General features: G+C 41.3%; 1 long non-coding RNA gene across 3 annotated transcripts in view; it reads right to left on the reverse strand.

The window, feature by feature from the left end:
• Positions 1 to 8801: 8801 nt before the first annotated feature.
• LOC141584065 (uncharacterized) overlaps positions 8802 to 19664 on the reverse strand; it is a 50606-nt gene continuing 39743 nt past the window's right edge. The window contains exons 3-5 of one of the 3 annotated variants that reach the window (XR_012516993.1): positions 18545 to 18706; positions 12535 to 12875; positions 8802 to 11767 (exon numbers count right to left, since the gene is read on the reverse strand). This is a non-coding gene — a long non-coding RNA (uncharacterized LOC141584065). Of the gene's footprint in view, positions 12876 to 18544; positions 18707 to 19664 lie in introns of all 3 variants that reach the window. The other 2 variants (XR_012516992.1, XR_012516991.1) reach the window with 2 other exon arrangements.

A 19664-nucleotide genomic window follows, 5' to 3' on the forward strand; every position in this document is an offset into this window, starting at 1 on the left:
TGCTGATGGGGAAAATTCTCCAGAAGTCAATATGTTATAGAAGGGGTGGATATTGTTGGGGGACAACTCTCTATTGATCTGTTGCGTTTCTGACTATCTTGAGAACAAATATTATTGATTGCCCTTTTTTTCAGACTATCTTTTCAAGGATATCTGTATAACAGTCTTGGAACTTAAAGATATGTTTCCCTCCAGAGAGAAACATAGGTTTGCTTATAGCCTTGGATGATAAAGGCAATGTTGCCTTCTGGAGAAAAGCTTACACATGCTTATTGCTGAATATAAAAGTTTCAAGTTCCCTAAGCTCAGGGTTTCTTTCCTGTAATGCAACCTACTGCATGTACGGGCATCTATCTGGGCCTATCTGAATCTCTCTCATAGGAGTTGGGAACAAGGATAACTGACACAAATATGCTGATGTTCATGCTTCTTGCTTTCTATGAGTAATAAAGTCCTGTGTCTCTGATCTAGGAGTCTCATGTCTTCTGCCAGCAATTATGCTGTGCCAATTATTGGCACAGCAATTATGCTGTGCCAATCAGCATAATTGGCTTATGCCAATGTGTTACCTTACAAATAGGGTAAAATCTCAAGCTTTTCATACTTCCGGATAATAACAGAAGACAAAAATGGATTGTCTAGCCCAGTTTACAGAGAAAACTACTTTTAAAATAGAAAGGTTTTGGTTGCTTGTCTAATAAGAACTTAAGTTGTCTTCGTATGCCTTGGGCCTGGTGGCATTGTCAAAGCCTTCCCAAAAGCTGTTCCCCAATACAACCTCCAGGCACACGTGCCAATCCAGCCTTTCCCATTCCACAGTTTATAAGATTTCTACAATTTTCCTAGGTTTCCTAGGTTGTTTTTATTTTAATTTAATTTTTGAGACAAGATCTTGCTCTGTCGCGTGGGCTGGAGTGCCGCTTACTATAGCCTCAACCTCCCAGGCTCAAGTGTTCCTCCTACCTCAGTCTCCCAAGTAGCTGGGACCACAGGCACGCACCACCAAGCCTGGCTAATTTTTAAAAATTTTTCGTAGAGACTGAGTCTCCCCATGTTGCTCAGGCTGGACTTGAACTTCTGGGTTCAAGTGATCCTCTAACCTTGGCCTCCCAAAGTACTGGTTTTACAGGCATGAGGCCACCACACCCAGCCCTTCTTTATTTGATACACAAAATTCCTCCCCAGGGACATCAAACCATCTTGCGAAACTGTTTATTTCATTTTTCTTCTGGAGATTTCAACAGCCCTTGCTCCCTGGAAATCAAATTCTTGCGTCATTCACTCATTCATTCACCAAATATCTCTAACACCTCATGTACTCAACACAAAGTAAGTGTATAATAACCACTTACTGAATGATTAATAAATCGTTTAAATCAGCACCACTCATCAAATCAACACTCAAATAATGTATCACTGTAACCTGTGAAAAGAGCTATAAAGGAAAAGTACTAAAAAAAAAAAGGCAACATTAACAGCCATACAGGAAGTGACATTTAAAGTGGGAACTGAAGGGGGAGTAGGAGTTAACTAGGTAAAGGGATGGTGATATATTCTAGGCAGAGAGAAGAGCATTGACTCACTTTTTTTGGTCCTGTGCCTTTTTCCAAGTCGTAGTCAATGGCCAGCTAGAAAGACTTGTTCTTCTTCCTCCTCTCTTCTAAGGTGGACTCTGTGTCTCCTCCCACCATCATCCCAATGGCCTCATGGCAGGCATCATCTTTTCTGGGATGGTCTCTGCTTCCTCAGCTCCTCCACTGACCCCCAAGAGGCTCCCCGTCGCAGTAGCTTCAGAGGACCACGCACTTGCTCATCGAGGGGCACATCCCACTTCTCGCTTATTTGCAAACCCTGAACCCAGTTACTCATACAACCTTTACTGGTTACTGCCTCTATATACATCTCCAGATTCTCATTGATAGCTCATCCCTCCAGCAACTTTAAAGACATGAGACACACATTAAGCTTTATGATACAACGTATCTTAAAAGGATGACACAAACAACAGAAATAGAACAAAATAGAATGCCCACTCCTTATGGGATCATCTGTGAGCTCGGCATATTCTTATAATGCAAATTGACCTGGTGTTTTTCTAAACAAATTAAGTAGAAAGTAAGCCAGACACCAAGGGAAAAAAACAAAAAAAAAAAACCAAAAAAACAGACATACACACAACTCTGGTGGCCAGTGTCAGAACTCATTTGTTGTAGTGAATACTGCTACCTTTAATCATATTAAAGTAGTTGCTGCTACCTCCTCATGTAAGTGTTGGCATTATAAAACAGTAGTTATAATCCACTCTATAATAAAGCATAGAAATGTTTATGTTTTAAACGTCCTCCTTCATCATTCAGATCAGAAAAGGGATGTGACTTTGAACAGAGGAAATATGTGAGTGACATTAAGTGTGGTATAAGCTTACTTCATATTCCAGCTCTGATATGGGGCTAGGTAAAGCATCAGTTCTGGTCAATGCCAGCCAAATTTGCTGTCAATAATAAGATAAATCCACGACAGGGTAAGAATTGCTGTCTACTATAGAAAACTGTTCCTTGTTAGCCACATTCCTGTGCTGCTCTATGACCTGCTTCTAGGGGTGATGAGTAATATGACAAGCTTTTTGTGTGCATGTCCAATAAAATATATAGTTTCTTGCAGCAAAATGAACTGGGCATTGAGGCTATGTACAGTACCTAGATGGATATTTTCTTAGCTATTAACTTGAATTAATCCTAATATGATACTATTTTCATTTGAAAAAAGGTGCAGATGATTGCTTTTTGGAGACCTAATTTCTGAGTCTCTGAGGTATCTTTCAATTCACCCAGTCTACCTCTTTCTGAATTATAAGTTCAACACTAAATACAGCCACCAATGATTGTTAATAACCTCTTGCCTGAAGAGTGTATGCTTAAAATTCCATACAGCTTTGGTTTCAAAATTGCAAACAAAATAAGAGCCAATGTAAGTAGTTACTGAAGGAAGATTCCATTAACTATTGTCTGAACATTAATATAAAATGTCAACAGCAAGAGAACAACTGTTAAGGAGTCTTTGTGGGCATGAGGGAGTTATTGGTCAAATTGAAAAGAAAATCAGTAAAGCCTCTCCCATTTAAAAAAAAAAAGATCAGGAAAAAGTATTTTTTTTCTTTTCACATTGAATGTTTAAGGAGTACATTTCACAGAATTCAAGAGGAAGTAAATCCAGGGATTGAGAGGAGCTGGCTGTGACAGGTAACCAGAGAGAGGACATCCAAATGATGTCTGTGCCAGAGGGAGGCTGGGAAGGCCTAGAGACAGTTCTGGGAATCAAAACCCAAACCAGCTGTGCCAAGGGGCTGGATAACCAGGTTTCCATGAACAAAAACATAGTTGCCAAGTTCAGATTAGCTTTTCTAAAGAAAAGAGCAGCAAGAAGTTGATCATTGTACACGTGACCCAGCCAAGGCAGGGGCTAGCAAAGCTCCCTGCTGGACATTAATTCTATAGCATTCTCACTGGATGGCGACCACTGGTGGCAGGCTTACACATGGAGTTAGGAGCCTCTGTATCCTTTTTCTCCACAGCCTTACTCATATTCCCACCATAAACCAGGAGTATCCACTGTGAATAAAACCTTACCTAGACAAGAGAGAAAAGGAAACATAAAGTATGCTGATGACTGGCGGTCCCTGAAGTACCTTCCTCTAGGTCAAAGCTTTCTATTAGGTTGCTGCAAAAGCAGTTACTTTTGCAGCAACCTAATAACACATCTTCCAAGCCGAAATCATCAGGAGTTTCATTTATTTCCCTTAACACTCTAAGGTGTTAAAGGTTGTCATCCTCCTTAGTTAAAATGACCAATTTGATGGTTTGGACAGGCCAGCAAAGGAGCCTCCCGGCTATGCTGTCTCCATGTGGCAGAGCTTTAGGGTGTTTGCCACAACCACTGCCTCTTCTGAAAGATCTTTGTATAGATAGGTCAGTGTGTTGGCATTGCGTGATGTCACAACCGTGGTCAGTGCTGATTAGACCAGTGACGGGTGTTTGTTAGCTATCTGTAACTTGCTGGGGCAGGGGGGCCTGAGGGAGGCCAGCACAAGAGCTCTGCCATGAAAGGGCGTTGGAAAGGAGTGAATAGTCCAATCGGACACTGTCTTTGAGAGATTGAATGCTAAGCATTCAGAGAGTCAGCAGGCTGGAAAGGCCAGAACACACACACGAAGAAGACAGTAAGCAAAAACTGGGGGGTAGGAGAAGCTGTGAGTAAACAGAAATCTGGAGAGAAATAGAAGAGATTAAAAATAGTTATGCCATTGTAGTACTAACAGGAGCAGAAACAGAAGCCAAGAGAGGGTGGAGAATTAGTCCTAGCAAAGAAAAAACTAGTGGAGATAAGCAGAATGGAAGACCGGAATCAGGAGCACAGCTAGCTGCTAGAGCCAGCAGACATTACTACAAGACCTTTCACTGCGTCCCAAATAGCCATAATATTCAGTTCTCTGGTGGTTTAGCTTGAGTTATTTTTTCTTAGTTTTCTTACTGTCCTGTGTAATCTTACAATGAGCTCTGTTAACTGAGATAATGGATTATTCTTAATTCTTCACATCCTGTAAGAGTCTAAGCAACTTCTCAGGTCACCTTGTAAATGGGTCAGAGTAACATATTTGAATGTAAAGTACTGTCTACAAAATTCAAAGTCCCCAGAGGGTACCATTTTAAGAGGTAGGGGCTGCAACATGTACCAATCTGGCATTCCCTTTGAAGAAGATATTCCAATAGCCTGGGACTATCAGATTCCTGGAAACTTTATTGAAGGGGTAGGCTCCTTCCTGCATTTTATGGGATATATCTCCTTCCCTCTTATAGACATATATGTTACCATGGCATGGAGACTACTGCTTAATTTCTTCTCTTCAACCCCTATCAGCATGATGTCATCAATTTAGTGCACCTATGATCTAGTGATGTTTTATGGGATGATGAGATGTTCAAGGCACTTATCCCCTGTATTGTGGTATAAAGCCTGAGATTTGATATAACTCTGAGACAAAATAATGAAGGTATTTTACTGTTCCTACCAGGAGAAAGCAAACTTAACTATTTTCTCTGCTTAGTGGGATATAGTAGGGGTCAGCAAAGTAGAGTTTGAAGGTAAAATCTGCCTTGCTGCCTTTTAAAATTTTTATTAATAGACTTATATTTTTAAAGCAGTTTTATATTTACAGAAAAATTGAGCAGAGAGCATGGCGAGTTCCCAGTATACCCACAATTTCCCCTGTTATTAACATCTTATATTAGTATGGTACATTTGTTACAATTAACATATATTGATATACTATTACTAAATAATCCTTTTTATATTCAATGTTCTACTGGCAAGGCTGAGAATTCAACAGATCAAAGCAAAATTCAGAATTAACCATTGCATTTGGTTTGCAGCTATTTTGGCCCTGCTGCAAGAGATTATTTTAGAATAGTTATATATGATTCCTTTTTTTTTTCATAACTGTGCCTTGGGCCGAGAATTTAGTGATTTGAGTTTGTTATTTTCTCTGTTTAAGCCTCTCCTGATTGTTCATATTAACCATACCACCCCACAGTCCTTGTGTGACCCTTTCCATCCATTCTGTTCAGACTTCCTTGATTTTGACCCAATGTTCTTCTTCTGTTCCAGGATGCCATCCAGGATACTACATTACATTCATTTGTCACATTTCCTTAGGCTACTTTGACTATGACATTTTCTCAGATTTTCCTTGTTTTTGATGACCTTGGCAGTTTTCTTTTTCTTTTTATTTTGGAGACAGGCTTTCACTGTGTTGCCTAGAGTGGTCTTGAACTCCTGGGCTCAAGTGTTCCCCCTCCCTCAGGCCCCCAAGTAGCTAGGAATATAGGAGCTCACCACTTCACCAAGTTCACCTTGGCAGTTTTGAGTAGTGGTCAGATATATTGCACAATCTTCCTCTACTGAAGTTTTTTTGATGATTTGCTCACAATTGGGATGGTGTTGTGGATTTTTGGGAAAAAACCACAAATGTAAAGTGCTCTTTTCATCACATTATATCAAGGGTATGTATTACCAACATCATGTATGACTATTGATATTGACCTCAATCACCTGGCTGAAATAGTGCATGTCAGGTTTCTCCACTGTAAAGTGACTTCTTTCTGCCTCTCCTTACTGTATTCTTGGGAGAGAAGTCACTATGCACAGCCCACACTTGAGTGGGGAGTTATGTTCTCCCTCCTTTAAGACAGAGTATCTGTGTGATATATTTGGAATTCTTCTGCATGAGAGATTGTCTCTTCTTCCCACTTGTTAATTTATTAAATCATTTATTTGTATCAATATGGAATTACTGTATACTTTGAGCTACTTTATTTTCTTGCTCAAATTGTCTCAACTTTGGCCATTAGGAGCTCTTTTGGTCGGCTCCTGTGCCCCTTTGACATACCACCGTCAAGGAGTGTTTGGTTTTTTGTTAGTGGTGGATTTTTCTTAGATTTTTTGTTTTGTTTTGCTTTTTGTTATTGGTGAGCAGATCCTTACTTTTTGGTATAACCAGATGCTTCAGGCTCATGTGGTGTATCTCTCACCCCGGTTCTAGAATCAGAGATCCCTAGGTCCTTTTACTGGAGAATGATATTAAAAACCAGGATCTGAGCACTGGATGTGCTTATTGCTACTGGGGTGCTTACTGCCTATTTTGTAAATAAAATTTAATGAGAACACGGCCACACCCATTTGTTTATGCACGGTCTATGGCTGCTCTCATATTGCAATGATGGAGTTGGTTAGATGTGACAGATGCCTTATGGTCTGCAGAGCCTGGCATTATACTCTCTGGCCTTATACAAAATTAAAAAAAGAAAGCCTGAGAATTCTCGGGGTAGATAAAAAGCAATAAACAAAAACAGTGACTGCACATACAGGCTCTGACAATTTTCTTTAGTAAAGAGACTTCATCAGGGGTAGAAGCTGAAGTTACACTCTTCAACTGATTAAATTTACAGAAATCCACTCTGCTAAGACCCACCCGTCCTCAAATCATCCTTTGTCAAATCGGAAAGCTACATGGGGGGATACAAAGCTACTATATGCTTCCAATACTTAACTTATCACTAATCTTTGCAGTTTCCCCATGGATTTTAGATTGGTTTGATAAACTCTTTGGTTTGATTAACTCTTTCACTAGGTTGGGAAAAACCCATTGAAAGCCCTGGAATACTACCCTCCCCATCCCAAGACTGAGATAAATTCTCCTCCCCATTTAAATGTATGTTCTCACCCTCCTTCACCTAGCACCCCATAATCCATTACTCAGTCATATTCCACAGATATTTTTGCCAACATAAAGTAGGAAAATTGATCCTTTTTTCCTAGGAAACCTTTTCTTTTGATATTTGACTTTGTAACTGCCCCACCACCACCACAAACACACGGGAATGCTGGCATTTTAATTATGGCACTGTGGAAGTGAAGGATGTTGGGAATGAAGAAATAAAGAATTGACATGTCCTTGTAGAGTAAGTCCTCAGAGAGCTTCTTACAGGGTTTTCAAATAAGACAAAAACAGCCTCTTCACGGTTGATGTTCATCAGGACATAGGCAGACTTTTTCCACTTTACGCTGTTAAAATTCACTAGACTTTGCAAAGGCTGGCTTCTTTGTAGAGACTCATGAACTGTGACCTATGGACACATTCCTCTGTGACCCCCAGAGGGGCAGCAGCCATTGGAGGATCAAAACCTTCCAAGGCCTCTGAATCCCTCCATATATCCCCGTTTCAATGATCAGGGTTCCACATTTTTATGTTCAATGTTCTACTGACAAGGCTGAGAATTCAACAGATCAAAGCAAAATTCAGAATTAACCATTGCATTTGGTTTGCAGCTATTTTGGCCCTGCTGCAAGAGATTATTTTAGCATAGTTATATATGATTCCCTTTTTTTCTAACTGTGCCTTAGGCTGAGAATTTAGTGATTTGAGTTTGTTATTTTCTTTATTTAAGCTACTCCTGACTGTTAGTATTAATTACTTCACCCCATAGTCTCCCTGTGTGACTCTTTCTACCTATGCTATTCAGTGGCAGTGCCTACTCGGACCCCTTAAATGTCATTGTCTTATCCCTGCATGTCATAGACTAACAAATTCTCATCCTCAAATACTACTATTGAAATTTTGCTGCCCTGATGCCCAACAATTACTCCCAACAATTACTCCCAGAATCCCTCCTTCTTCCCCTTCCCTGAGATGCTGGAATCACTCCTGGTTCTTATTTCCGAACTAGTCAGGAATATTAGGCATAAATTGGCTGTTTTCATTAGGTTATAATAAACGTAGAATAGGCTTGTGGCTTTCAAAAGAGATCCCCAATACAGTGGCACAACCAATATAGAGGCTTATTTCCCTCTCACATAACAACCCACAAGAACACACGCCCACAAACATGGGAAGGTGGTTCTGCTCCATAAAATCATCCAGAGAGCCTGGTTCCATCTTTCTTGGGGCCCTGTCATCTCCTCAAATGTTGCTCTTATTCACTGAAGCCAGCTGACTCCCCAATACCATGTACATACTGAGCCCAGAAGATGGGAGAAAAGAAGGAAGGAGTGTGCAAGGAGCTCCTTTTGAAGAACTGACGTGGAGGTTAGACACATCACTCCTGCTCACATTTTCCTGGTGAGAGTTTAGTCTCATAGCCATGCCTGGCCACAAGGAAGGTTGGCAAATATAGTCACTAAATTTAGAACTATTATTTCCCCTTTTCCTTTTAGTAACAGAGCCTCCTGTTTTCACCAAACCTAGCAATGATCAGCCACACTGACTCTGATTGAGTTAAGTAGAAAAGAAATTTATTAAAAGACGACCAAGGAACTCACAGAAATACCAGGAAGTTTTGAAAAGGCTCGGAAGACAGATAGAAGAAGAGAGAATCTAGGTATCCAGAACCAAGTACAATTCATGCCACAAGAACATGAGCAATAGGCATTGCTGCTGATAGCAGTAGACACTGGACTCAGAGCCTACATTTGCCATCAGCACAGGAAACCAGTGAATGTCACTTCATAGGGCAAAGGGGACTTTGCACATGCAATCTTGGAAGAGTATCCCAAATTACTTAGGGCTTGGTGTAATCACAAGATTCCTCATAAGAGGGAGGCAGGAGATCAGAAGGGGAAGTAGGAGAGGTGATGGCAGAAGCAGAGATTGAAGTGAGGCAGCCCCAGGCCAAGGAATGCCGGCAGTCACTAGAAGCTGAAAAGGACAGGGTCCCGCTCTGCTGAGCTCTCAGAAGGAACCAATCCTGTCAGTTCCTTGATTTTAGCACTAAGACTCATTTCAGACTTCTGACCTCCAGAATTGTAAGATAATAGATTTGTGTTACCACAATCAAGCTAATCAACATTTTCCTCACCTCACCTAGTTACCATTCTTTCTTATTTTTTCTTTTTCTTTTTTGGTGTGGTGAAGACACTCGGGATCTATCCTCTTAGCAAATTACAGATAAATAATACAGCGTGATTATCGTGTTGTTTTCAGCTTCAAAGTGTCAGGTAATCTGTGACAGCAGCAATGGAAAATGAACACAGCAGCTTTTGCCTGGAGCCTCTCCATTGGCCAAGCCAAGATTTTCTCAGAATTCTGTGGCAGTCTGAAGCTCTTCCCGCCACTCTTTGCTTCTCTTTCTCCTTCTACAGTTGTTACACCTGTCTCTCAACGTAATGGCTCTCTCCACTGAGTCCTACTCCCTTCCTCTTTATCTTTCAGAGCCATTTTCCCCAATGAATTTATTGCCCTAATAAACCTCAAATTCCTGAACATTCTAAACTAAATAATGGTACAAACCCTACCCTCTCTCCTGTCCCAGGAACCTGGAGGCTTTAGCTGCCTTCCACCCCACCACCCAACTCCTCAGAGTAGACTCTCCACCACTCCTCTCCGTTGGTTCACTAGCTTCCAATGCAAAGTCCTGGGGAGGTGCCTGATTGGGCAAGCCTGGGTCACATGCCCCCTCTCCAGGTCAGGAGGCTGGAAAAACAAGTCTTTTGCCTATTTGACCTCCGTAGCGGAAATCTCTAACCCTCATGGAGTCTCATACAGCCAGGACATCCCTAAACATAAAGAGTTCATGTGCTGCCAGGTACCCCAAATGTCTAGACAATATCCCTCCCTCAAATAATGTGAACCCCATCCCATGTGACCAAGAGACATCTAGTCTTCTTTTGCAAGAACGTCTGTGGACTTGTCAGGGAATGTTTACACAGCTCCGGGCTTCTTGCATCTTCTGACCTTATCTCCCTGTTACCCGTTTGCCCCATGTGGGCACCAGCTCCTCCCTTTATTCCAACAACGTGACTGACACCAGCCATAGAGACTGACAAAGCTACTGAGGGTTTGAGGATAACATGAGGAGTCACATCACATGCCTTCGTCCATTTTGTGTTGCTCTGAAAAATTACCTGAGGCTGGTAACCTATAAAGAAAAAAAGATTTATTTGGCTTACTCTTCTGATGGGCTGGAAGGTTCAAGATTAGGCATCTGCCATCAGGGTCTCGGGCTGCTTCCACTCACGGCATGAGGGGAAGAAAGCTGGTGTGTGCAGAAATCACATGGCAAGAGAGGAAGCCAGAGAGAGGTGAGGGTGCAGGACTCTTTGTAACAGCCAGCTGACCAGCAACTAATGAGATGGGAACTCATTCACCTCTGAGAGTTTTAATCAATTCATATGAGATCTTCCCCCATGACCCACACACCTTTCATAAAGTTCCACCTCCAACACTGGGATCAAATTTCAACATCAGTTTTTTTTGGGGGGGGGACAAATATCCAAACCAAAGAACCACCAAAAGGGAAATAGAAAATTCTGTATCACTGTTCCTAGAGCAGACTGGTCATAATTGAAGGAATCCCTTGCAATTAAACTCTGCTCTTAACCTCCTGCCTGCCACTGTGGTGCTCAACTCCATTTCTCCTCTTCTCCATGAGCCCCCTGTTTTATTACCACTCTGCCCATCTCCACTCTTCCCTGGCCTGCTTCTTTCCTGAGAAAGCCGTAAAATCTATTAGTGAAAAAAAAAATGTCTATATGAGCAGCTTAGCTTTGCTCTGTCTTAATCTGTTTCTTCCAGAATAGAAGCATGGCCCTATCTTTGTTTAACTAAAGAGCTTATATCAGTGTTTTTCCAATCAAAAGGATAGTCTCCCTGAAAATGAATTCTGTCTCAATCTCTAGAATAAGAGGTGCACATTCTAGGTAGATTTAAAAATAGCGGTGTCCCTAAGATGGTGTATTTTAGGTGCCAACTTGACTAGATTAAGGAATACTTAGAGAAGTGGCAAAGCATTCTTTCTGGGTGTGTCTGTGAGATGATTTCCAGAGGAGACTGGAGCGTGTGTCAGTAAAGTGGGCGGGGAAGACCTGTCCTCAGTGTAGGGGCACCATCCAAATGGCTGGGGGCACAGATAAGAAGAAAGAAGGCAACAACACACACACATAAAGCGATTTTTTTTTCTCTCTGTCTCCTGAAGCAGGGACAGTCTTCTCCTCCTGCCCTTGGACTCCAGGCTCTATGACCTTCAAACTCCAGGACTGACACCAGCGGCCCCTAGGCACTCTAGGACTTCTGGCTCTGACTGACAGTTGCAGGACTGTGCAGTATTTTATTTTGCAGATCCCTCACAGCGTAGTTGGCCAGTCCTGCTGCAGGTGGGGTTTTAAGTGTTTGGAGTTTGCCCTTCTGGTCCAAGATCATCGCAGTCGCAGGTAGAGGCTTCTGCAGAGCAAAGAGAGCATTTCCTGAGATGCTGGCAATAAATGAAGGGCCCAGCTTTCCAGTTCAGCCCTTGCCTCCTTCCCAACACAGAAAGTTCAAGAGCTGTGGTCCCATGTGCACAGGAACAGCCCCATCACCCTTGTTCCTCTGGGCAAGCCAGGAGCAGCAGTGCGAGGCTGTTTCTTCTCCTCTGGCTCCTGGACCTCAGCCACCTCTGCTCGGGTGCAGGGTGGCTGCCCAGGTATCCTCCTCTGGCCATAGCCCTAGTCTGCTCTCAGGGTCGGGCCCACACCCCTCTTCCTGCTCCTATTCCTCCTGAAGCCTGGGCTCGGGTCCTTCTTGTCATCTTTCCCTTTCTTGTGTTGCAACGGTGATTTGAGAAAACGCTTCTTCATCTTCCTCTCTCACCTCCCTTCAAGCGGATGCCTGAAAGCTTTTCCTCCATGGCATCCTCAGAGCAGATACGTTCCCTTGATTCTGAGGTCTGTGAATGTGCCCTGAAGCCACACCACCTGTATCCCAGGGTCTCCAGGTTGCAGATGGCCTGTAGTGGGACTTCTCAGCCAAGATCCCTAATAAATCCCCTGTCATCTATCTACATCTGTATAGATACCAATATCAGTAAAGATATAGCTCTTATTGGTCCCGTCTCCCTGGACAGCCCCGACTAATACAGTTCCTGAACCCACCTTACACTGCTCTACCCCGCTCCCAGACGAACGCACACATATAGGTAGGTAGGTAAATACATAGATTAGTAGATTTACGTAAATTGTGAGCATCGCGCCTCAAGAGAGCTCCCTATTTCCACATTGGGTTGCCTCGGCGCTCCTACTTCCCACGTCTGCCTCCAAATTGGCATTCTTCCTTCCATCTCTGCTCATAGGTCAGGTGACCCACCATGCGGCCACACTCCTCGCAGGGGACCACAGTCTCAGGGACACTGTGCCTTCCAGCCACCCTGCTGCCCTGCTGCAGCCATGGGAATGTGGTGTTTCAGGAGTCCTCACTCTGTTTCTCGTGCTGACGCTGCTGGGCTCCAGACATCTCATCGGACTCAGTGGCTTGGGAGCTTGGGTGCATCAGGAATTGAGCTCTGCTAGCATCCCTGACAGGAAAGAAGCAGAGTAGCTTTTAGGGACAAACCATTCCAAGGAGGAGAAGGATCACTGCACAAGGAGCCTCTGACTCTCTCCCCGGAACCTCCCCTCTGTCTTTAGAGTGTTCTAAATTCTGTCCTCATAACACCTGCGGCGTCTCTTCCCCATTTCCCCTCTACCACAGACGTAGACAAAGCATCACCAAAAACGGAGAGGGAAATACGACTCGGAATTCTTCAGAGGCGAGTGGAGTTAAGAACCTGACCGGATTCTTTTCTTTTACAAAGCAAAACTAACTAAATAAAAATTTAAATTTCTTTTTCTTTCTTTCTTGGTCCAGTGAAGACTGGAATCTTCAAAGTGGACTTCGGTAGAAACAAAAGAAAAAAAAGGGAAAACAATAACCACAAAAAAGAAAAAGTCAAAAAATTTAAATCTCTAAAGGCTAAATTTACACTGTAGAGATTTTTAATAACTAAATTCTGGTAACAAGTTGGTTGACTCAAGCTACGCTTCTTTTTCTTCCACCTCTGCTTTCTTATTGTTGTTTTGGGTTTTACGTTTGCATTTGTTTACTGTCACACACAGGATTTCTTCTCATTCCTATCCCATTCATTTCCACCAGCAGACCCACCAATATAAAAATGTGTCCTGTTAATAATAATAGCTGCTGTTTATTCATTATTTACCACATCCAGGTACTTCATGTAAGAATGCTATACTGTAGCTAATTAAAATAATCACAGAAAAATATCAGTATGTAACTTTGGGGACTGTTTCTTACATACTAGCTTTTATTCTTGTTTCATCCTCACCATCATCCTAGGAGGATAGGTATTATTATCATCATTTTAGAGATGAGAAAAGTGAAGTAAATACTATTAATTTCATTTAGAACATAAATAGATGAGGCTTAATCACACAGTTATTAAGTGGCAAAACGAGATTTGAATCAAGGTCTCTGATTTTTAAAATTCACCTTTTTTTTTTTTTAAAGTATTCCACTTCACCTAAGAAGTTAATACACCTCACAACCAGATAACTCCTTCTCTTTTCAATTAGGCTGTGTCTGTATCTGGGATCAGTTGCAAAGAAGAAGTATAACATGACTGAGGCCACCGTAGGGGTAGGATATCCCCATCCAAGGTCAGGTTCTTAACTTCACTTACCTCTGAAGAGTTCAGATTAGTTTTTTTCCTTTCCCATGTTTTGGGTAGCCCTTTCTCTTCTTTTCTCTGGAAAAATGTGTAACTTACCAGAACAGTTTATGATATGACAACATTGTAGTGGTGATATCACAGAGGCAGAAGGAAGAAGAATGGCATCCCTAGGGATGTGGGAGCTCCTTGACCATAGGTGGTACCTCTCCTTTCTGATCCCAGATTGAGAGGGGTACTAGCCTGGCATGCAGACAGCAGTTTTACAATCAGATCTGCCTTCTGGTGGCTTCCCACTTAGGAGCTATGGGACTTTTGTGAAGTCACCAATTGCACCATGGGTGCTTCATTTCTGAATGAGAACAGAACTGCCTTGTAAGTTGCAATATACATTAGAAATAGCAAATAAAGAGTACTTAACTCATAGGAGGCCTGTGATAAATGGCGGCTTTTTTTACAGCCTGCCTTTCCTCCTCCGGTTTTGCTTCATCTTTGTATTAAGGCAAAATTGCAGATGGTGCTAAGAAAACAGATCAATAATTTGAATTTCACTTTTGTGAATGCTTTAAATGTCATAGTCATTGAGAAGGTGGATCTGGCTAATTGTACTTTAAATTTTCAGTTTGGGCTGGAGCTTGGTATTATAACAGGAGGGTACTAGACAAGGTGAGTTACCAATAGCCTCCCCCACCCCCCAATAGACATATCATTAGGTAGAATTTAGCGGCAGCTGTTCTCCACCCCAGCTCTGAATTAGTGGCTCTAGCAAGAATGGACACATGAACCTAAATACAGGGCTTGTGGTGCTGCTTTTGGCTATCCTTCTCATTATTTCTTCTTCTAAATTCAACAAATCATTACTTCCTCTTTTATTATGTTTTAGTATAAGTGATTTAATATCACAGATATTCAAAATAAGCCTGTGTGAGACACTGGGTTATGAGGTGGTCATACCTTGTTTCTTTAATTCTCAGAACAACACAGTAAGATCAGGACCCTGTCCTAGAGATGACCACATTGAAGTTCAGAGAGTTTAAGTAACTTGCCCAAAGTCACATAGCTAATAAGTGGCAGAACCAGGAGAACACTCGATGTAGACACTTAGACCTTCTAGGCATCTTAGCTACAAGACCAATGGTGTCAGTATCTTGAGTTCTGTGTTCCATAGGGGCTATCTTTTTTTTTTTTTTTTTTTTTTTTTTTTTTTTTTTTTTTTTTTTTGAGACAGAGTCTTGCTCTGTCACCCAGGCTGGAGTGCAATGGCACGATCTCAGCTCACTGCAACCTCTATCTCCCAGGTTCAAGCGATTCTCTTGCCTCAGCCTCTCGAATAGCTGGAAACACAGGATTCAAAGGCACCCTGGGGGACACAAAATAATTAACTGCAAACCCTCCACCCTCAGGGTATTTATGACCTATTAAGAAAAACCATGTTTTTCCCAATAACAGGGAATTCAACATTTCTGGAAGGAATTAAAATATTTCTTAGTCTAATTTTCTTGAGGTTTTGCTTTTCTTCATTTTGTTTTGTTTTGTTTGGCTTACTTTCTGCATCAACCTAACACCTGCTTCAAGTCTGAGTGAAGTTTTCACCTCTGCCTGGACGTCTTCCCTGTCCCTTGTAGGCTAGGTCAGTTGGCCTTTTCCCAGCCCTCGTAACATCCAGCATAGAAGCTGATCATAGCACTTACCCCCCAGTGAACACAATCACTTTACTTACATTAACTCCTTTAATCTTCACAACAACTTTATGAGATTGATACTATTCATATCAACATTTTACAGATGAGGAAACTGAGGTACAGTTGGGAGACCTAACTTGTTCAAGTTTGCACAGCAATTAAGTGGTCAAGTCCAACAGCAAAACAAGGCAGGCTGGCTCCAGAGCTCTCAATAGCCCACCACTGCTTCCCATCTTCCCTACGGAACCAAGTCCCTGAAGATACTCACCTTATGCCAGTTGCCTAAGTTGGAAATTATAGAATCTTCAAGTTAGAAGGGCATAGCACTTGCCTGTCGGCCCCTCCTCCTAGACTGTGTGCCCTCAGGCAGCATCTTTTGCTTCCGTAACACTTGCTACTTAGCAGGGGCTCAGGGCAAATGTGTGGACTTGAACGGCCAAATTGAAGCCAGAGGTCAATATTAGAACTGAACACTTGTGCTAAAGCGGAAACTTTAAGATGCAAATAGACCAGTAATCCCCAAATGTGTTCACTGAGGAGTGTGTGTGTGTGTGTGTGTGTGTGTGTGTGTGTGTGCAGAGACTGTGTACCACTGGCTTTGTCTCTATCATACTTTCACTCCTGATATCTCCAGGCCTATGGAGTGTTCATTTCTCTCTCTGAACATTAGACATCTTTCTGCTCCCTTTAAATAAAATTTCTCATTTTACCTCTCCTCTTCTTTCCTTTATTTCTTTTGCTACAGACAAGATAGGAGCCCTTAGCTCACCATAATTAACCTCACAATGGGCTACCGTTTGTTTCCTGTTGGAGACCACAAGATGGATCAGATAATAGTTGAATATTTTTGAACTATAATTTCTAATATTATTCCAAAATTGTTGGACTCTTATTCCAATATCATCTAATAATTTCCGAATATTGGAAAATAATAGCATAGCTATGATATAGACTATTTACCATATGCCAGGGACGATTTCAAGCACTTTACTTACATTATTAACTCATTTAATCTTCACAACAACTTTATGAGATTGGTACTATTAGTATCAACATTTTACAGATGAGGGAACCGAGATATAGTTGGGAGACATAACTTGCTCAAGTTCACACAGTAATTAAGTGGTCAAGTCCAACAGCAAAACCAGGCAGGCTGGCTCCAGAGCTCACGATAGTCCACCACTGCTTCCCATCTTCCCTACGGAACCAAGTCCCTGAGGATACTCACCTTATGCCAGTTGCCTATGTTAGAAATTATAAAATCTTCAAATTAGAAGGGACCTTTTGGTCTAAGATTTCAACTTTCTACTCTCTGCAGAATCCCTTCTGGAACTTTCCAGATTGATGAGTGTTTGTCAGCTCTGCTTGAGTACTCCCAGTGACTGGGGGGAAAAAAACACTGTACTATGGATGTGAAATATAAATTGTTCATGGATAAATTATTACATAATAAAAACATGCCTAATGGCTACACTCCCCTAATATGTTCATTTGGTAATTATTTTTATTTGAATATTTGTTTTGATAAAACTGTTTCTTTTAAAATTTGTCTTGAGACACCTACATTTTCCTTTTATATCTCCTTATTAGTGGGCTTATTTTCAAGCAGGAAAGTACCACAAAGGTAAAAGAAAAAAAACCTCATTTACTCAGGTTGTTGTTTTGGGGTAAAAAATAAAGCCTAACAGTGGGTGAGTGATCTTTTTAATATTTTTAGTTAATTTCCCACGCATACTTTTAAAAGCTACTGTGGTACTGTTTTCTCCTACAATGAACGAAATCTGTTTGAAATGAACTACTGGAAAAGTTAGGACATCATAAATCATGTTACATAGAACAATGTCTTTGATATTTAATCCCTAATTAAGATGAAAATATCAATTGCAGCTGTTCATTAAGTATGTTCTTACTTTGTGTTTGTGCCACAGCAGGGAAGAAAACCCGGAATCTCATAATTTTAAAGAGATTTCTAAATGCTTACGTTATACAAAACTTGCAAGCATGGCATTGCGGGAGACAATGGCAGTGTCACAGCTGACATTTGGGTTCTGGAGTCAGACTGCCTGGGTTTAAAGCCCGTCAGTCCCCATCCTGAGACAATGTTAAAAGCATTCAGTGTTCTTAGCATAATGCCTAGCACTTTAGATGCCCAGTAAGACGTTGGTATTATTTTTCTTTGTCCACAGAGACCCGTTTCAAAGTATAGGCAAATCTTGGGACTGAGAAGAAAGAATCAACATAAAAGTCCTATAGTTCATCATTTTTAAGCTGTTTTCTCCAATGTACCCAAAAAATAAAATTGAGGGAGTAAGGTAGCCCATGGTTAACATATCAAAGCACCAACAGAAAGATTAGAGACTAAGAAGGTGCATGAGCACTATGGGCTAAGATGTGGCCAGGATGCATGTCAGATAAGAAGGGATACCCAGAGATCCAGTCTTGAAGGCAGCAGGTGGGCAGGAGCAGGATTTCCCAGGCCAAAGGAACCTTGAATTGAGCATGCACTTTACGAGTCCTTCCTCATGAGGAAGGGAGTCCTGAGTCTGCCTTTGTCAGATTTCAGGCAGGCCATTTAAATTTTCTGAGCCTCGGTAACATTTTTTTTTCCTGCCTACCTTAGGGTTATTGAGACACTGTATGGGAAAGGGCATTGAAACAAAGTTTTGGAGTGCTATCTATACAAACACCATATTTTATCACTAATGATCCCATCTACTAATATAATTACAGACTTCCCAGGATTTAGCAACCAGGGTCTGGAAGGCAGGCAAAGGCAACTGGCCCCATGTGATAAAAAAAAAAAAAAAAAAAAAACAGGCACAAACTTTCTTTTCTTACCTCACAAGCTTAGCTTAGAGCTGGACACTCAGCAACTGTTAACAAAGCGCCATGTGTTGATTGGAAAGGGTTCACTTCAACCTTGCCTTCTTCAGGAAGCACTTACAGAGAGCACTTTTTGGTGGGTAACAATGTGACATCGAATGCTCAGTTTAAAACTTCCTTTCAAATAAAAGGAAATTTGTCTTAGAAAGGACTAGAATGGCAGAGTGAAAACAGAGCAGTATCTACCTGGATTTTAGTTCCAGGAAGTGACCGTCGTTGGCTATATGTTAAATTACACGGTTGTAAGTTAACAGATAACCAAATATTATGCAATAATGGACTAGCGTCTTTCCTTGTTGCTAATTATCTAAAATATCGCTATACTGCATATTTAAATATAAAAATTTCCCTAGGGTGAATGATACATTATGCCATTTTTAGTGATTAAATGTGGCATTTTCTGCATCTTAATGAAGCCATTATTTTTGTTCAGCTGAGTAATTTTATTAATTAAAAGAATGTCAGGAGAGCGGCAGCATGGTCACAGAATTCTCTGAGAGTCATAGCATTATAGAGCCATAAAGGACCTGACCCAATGCAACCAGGAACTCTCAGTTTACCTATAATTCTCCACCTGGATGTCAATACACTGGGTTCTGATATCATCAGAGCTGTGTGACCCTGGGCAAGTCATTCAGTCTTTCTTTGATTCAGTTTATTCTTCAAACAAAGGATGTCTAATGCCATGATATTTTAAATTAAGTTTAGCATGTTGGCATCTGTTCATATATTTTACACTAATAATGATGTATTCTGGCAGGGTACAATTTTCTTTCTACTTTTGACAACAATCACAGGGACCTGCTGTATTTGAATTCTCTGTTACTGGGAAAAACATGATTTTTCTTAATAGGCTGTAAATACCCTGAGGGCGGGGTTTGGGGTTAATTATTTTGTGTCCCCTATGGTGCATTTAACATACTACTAGAAAAAAATAGAATTTAATTGTATGTTGTATTTTGGACAAAAACATACTGCTCTGAAACATCATTAGGGGAAAATCCTAGTGTAATGTGGGCCTCCAATGAAGTGAATGTTCATGGTATTACCCAATATCAATTTATTAACGTTTATG

Source organism: Saimiri boliviensis, chromosome 3 (genome assembly GCF_048565385.1).
Source record: "Saimiri boliviensis isolate mSaiBol1 chromosome 3, mSaiBol1.pri, whole genome shotgun sequence".
Classification (NCBI taxonomy): domain Eukaryota; kingdom Metazoa; phylum Chordata; class Mammalia; order Primates; family Cebidae; genus Saimiri; species Saimiri boliviensis.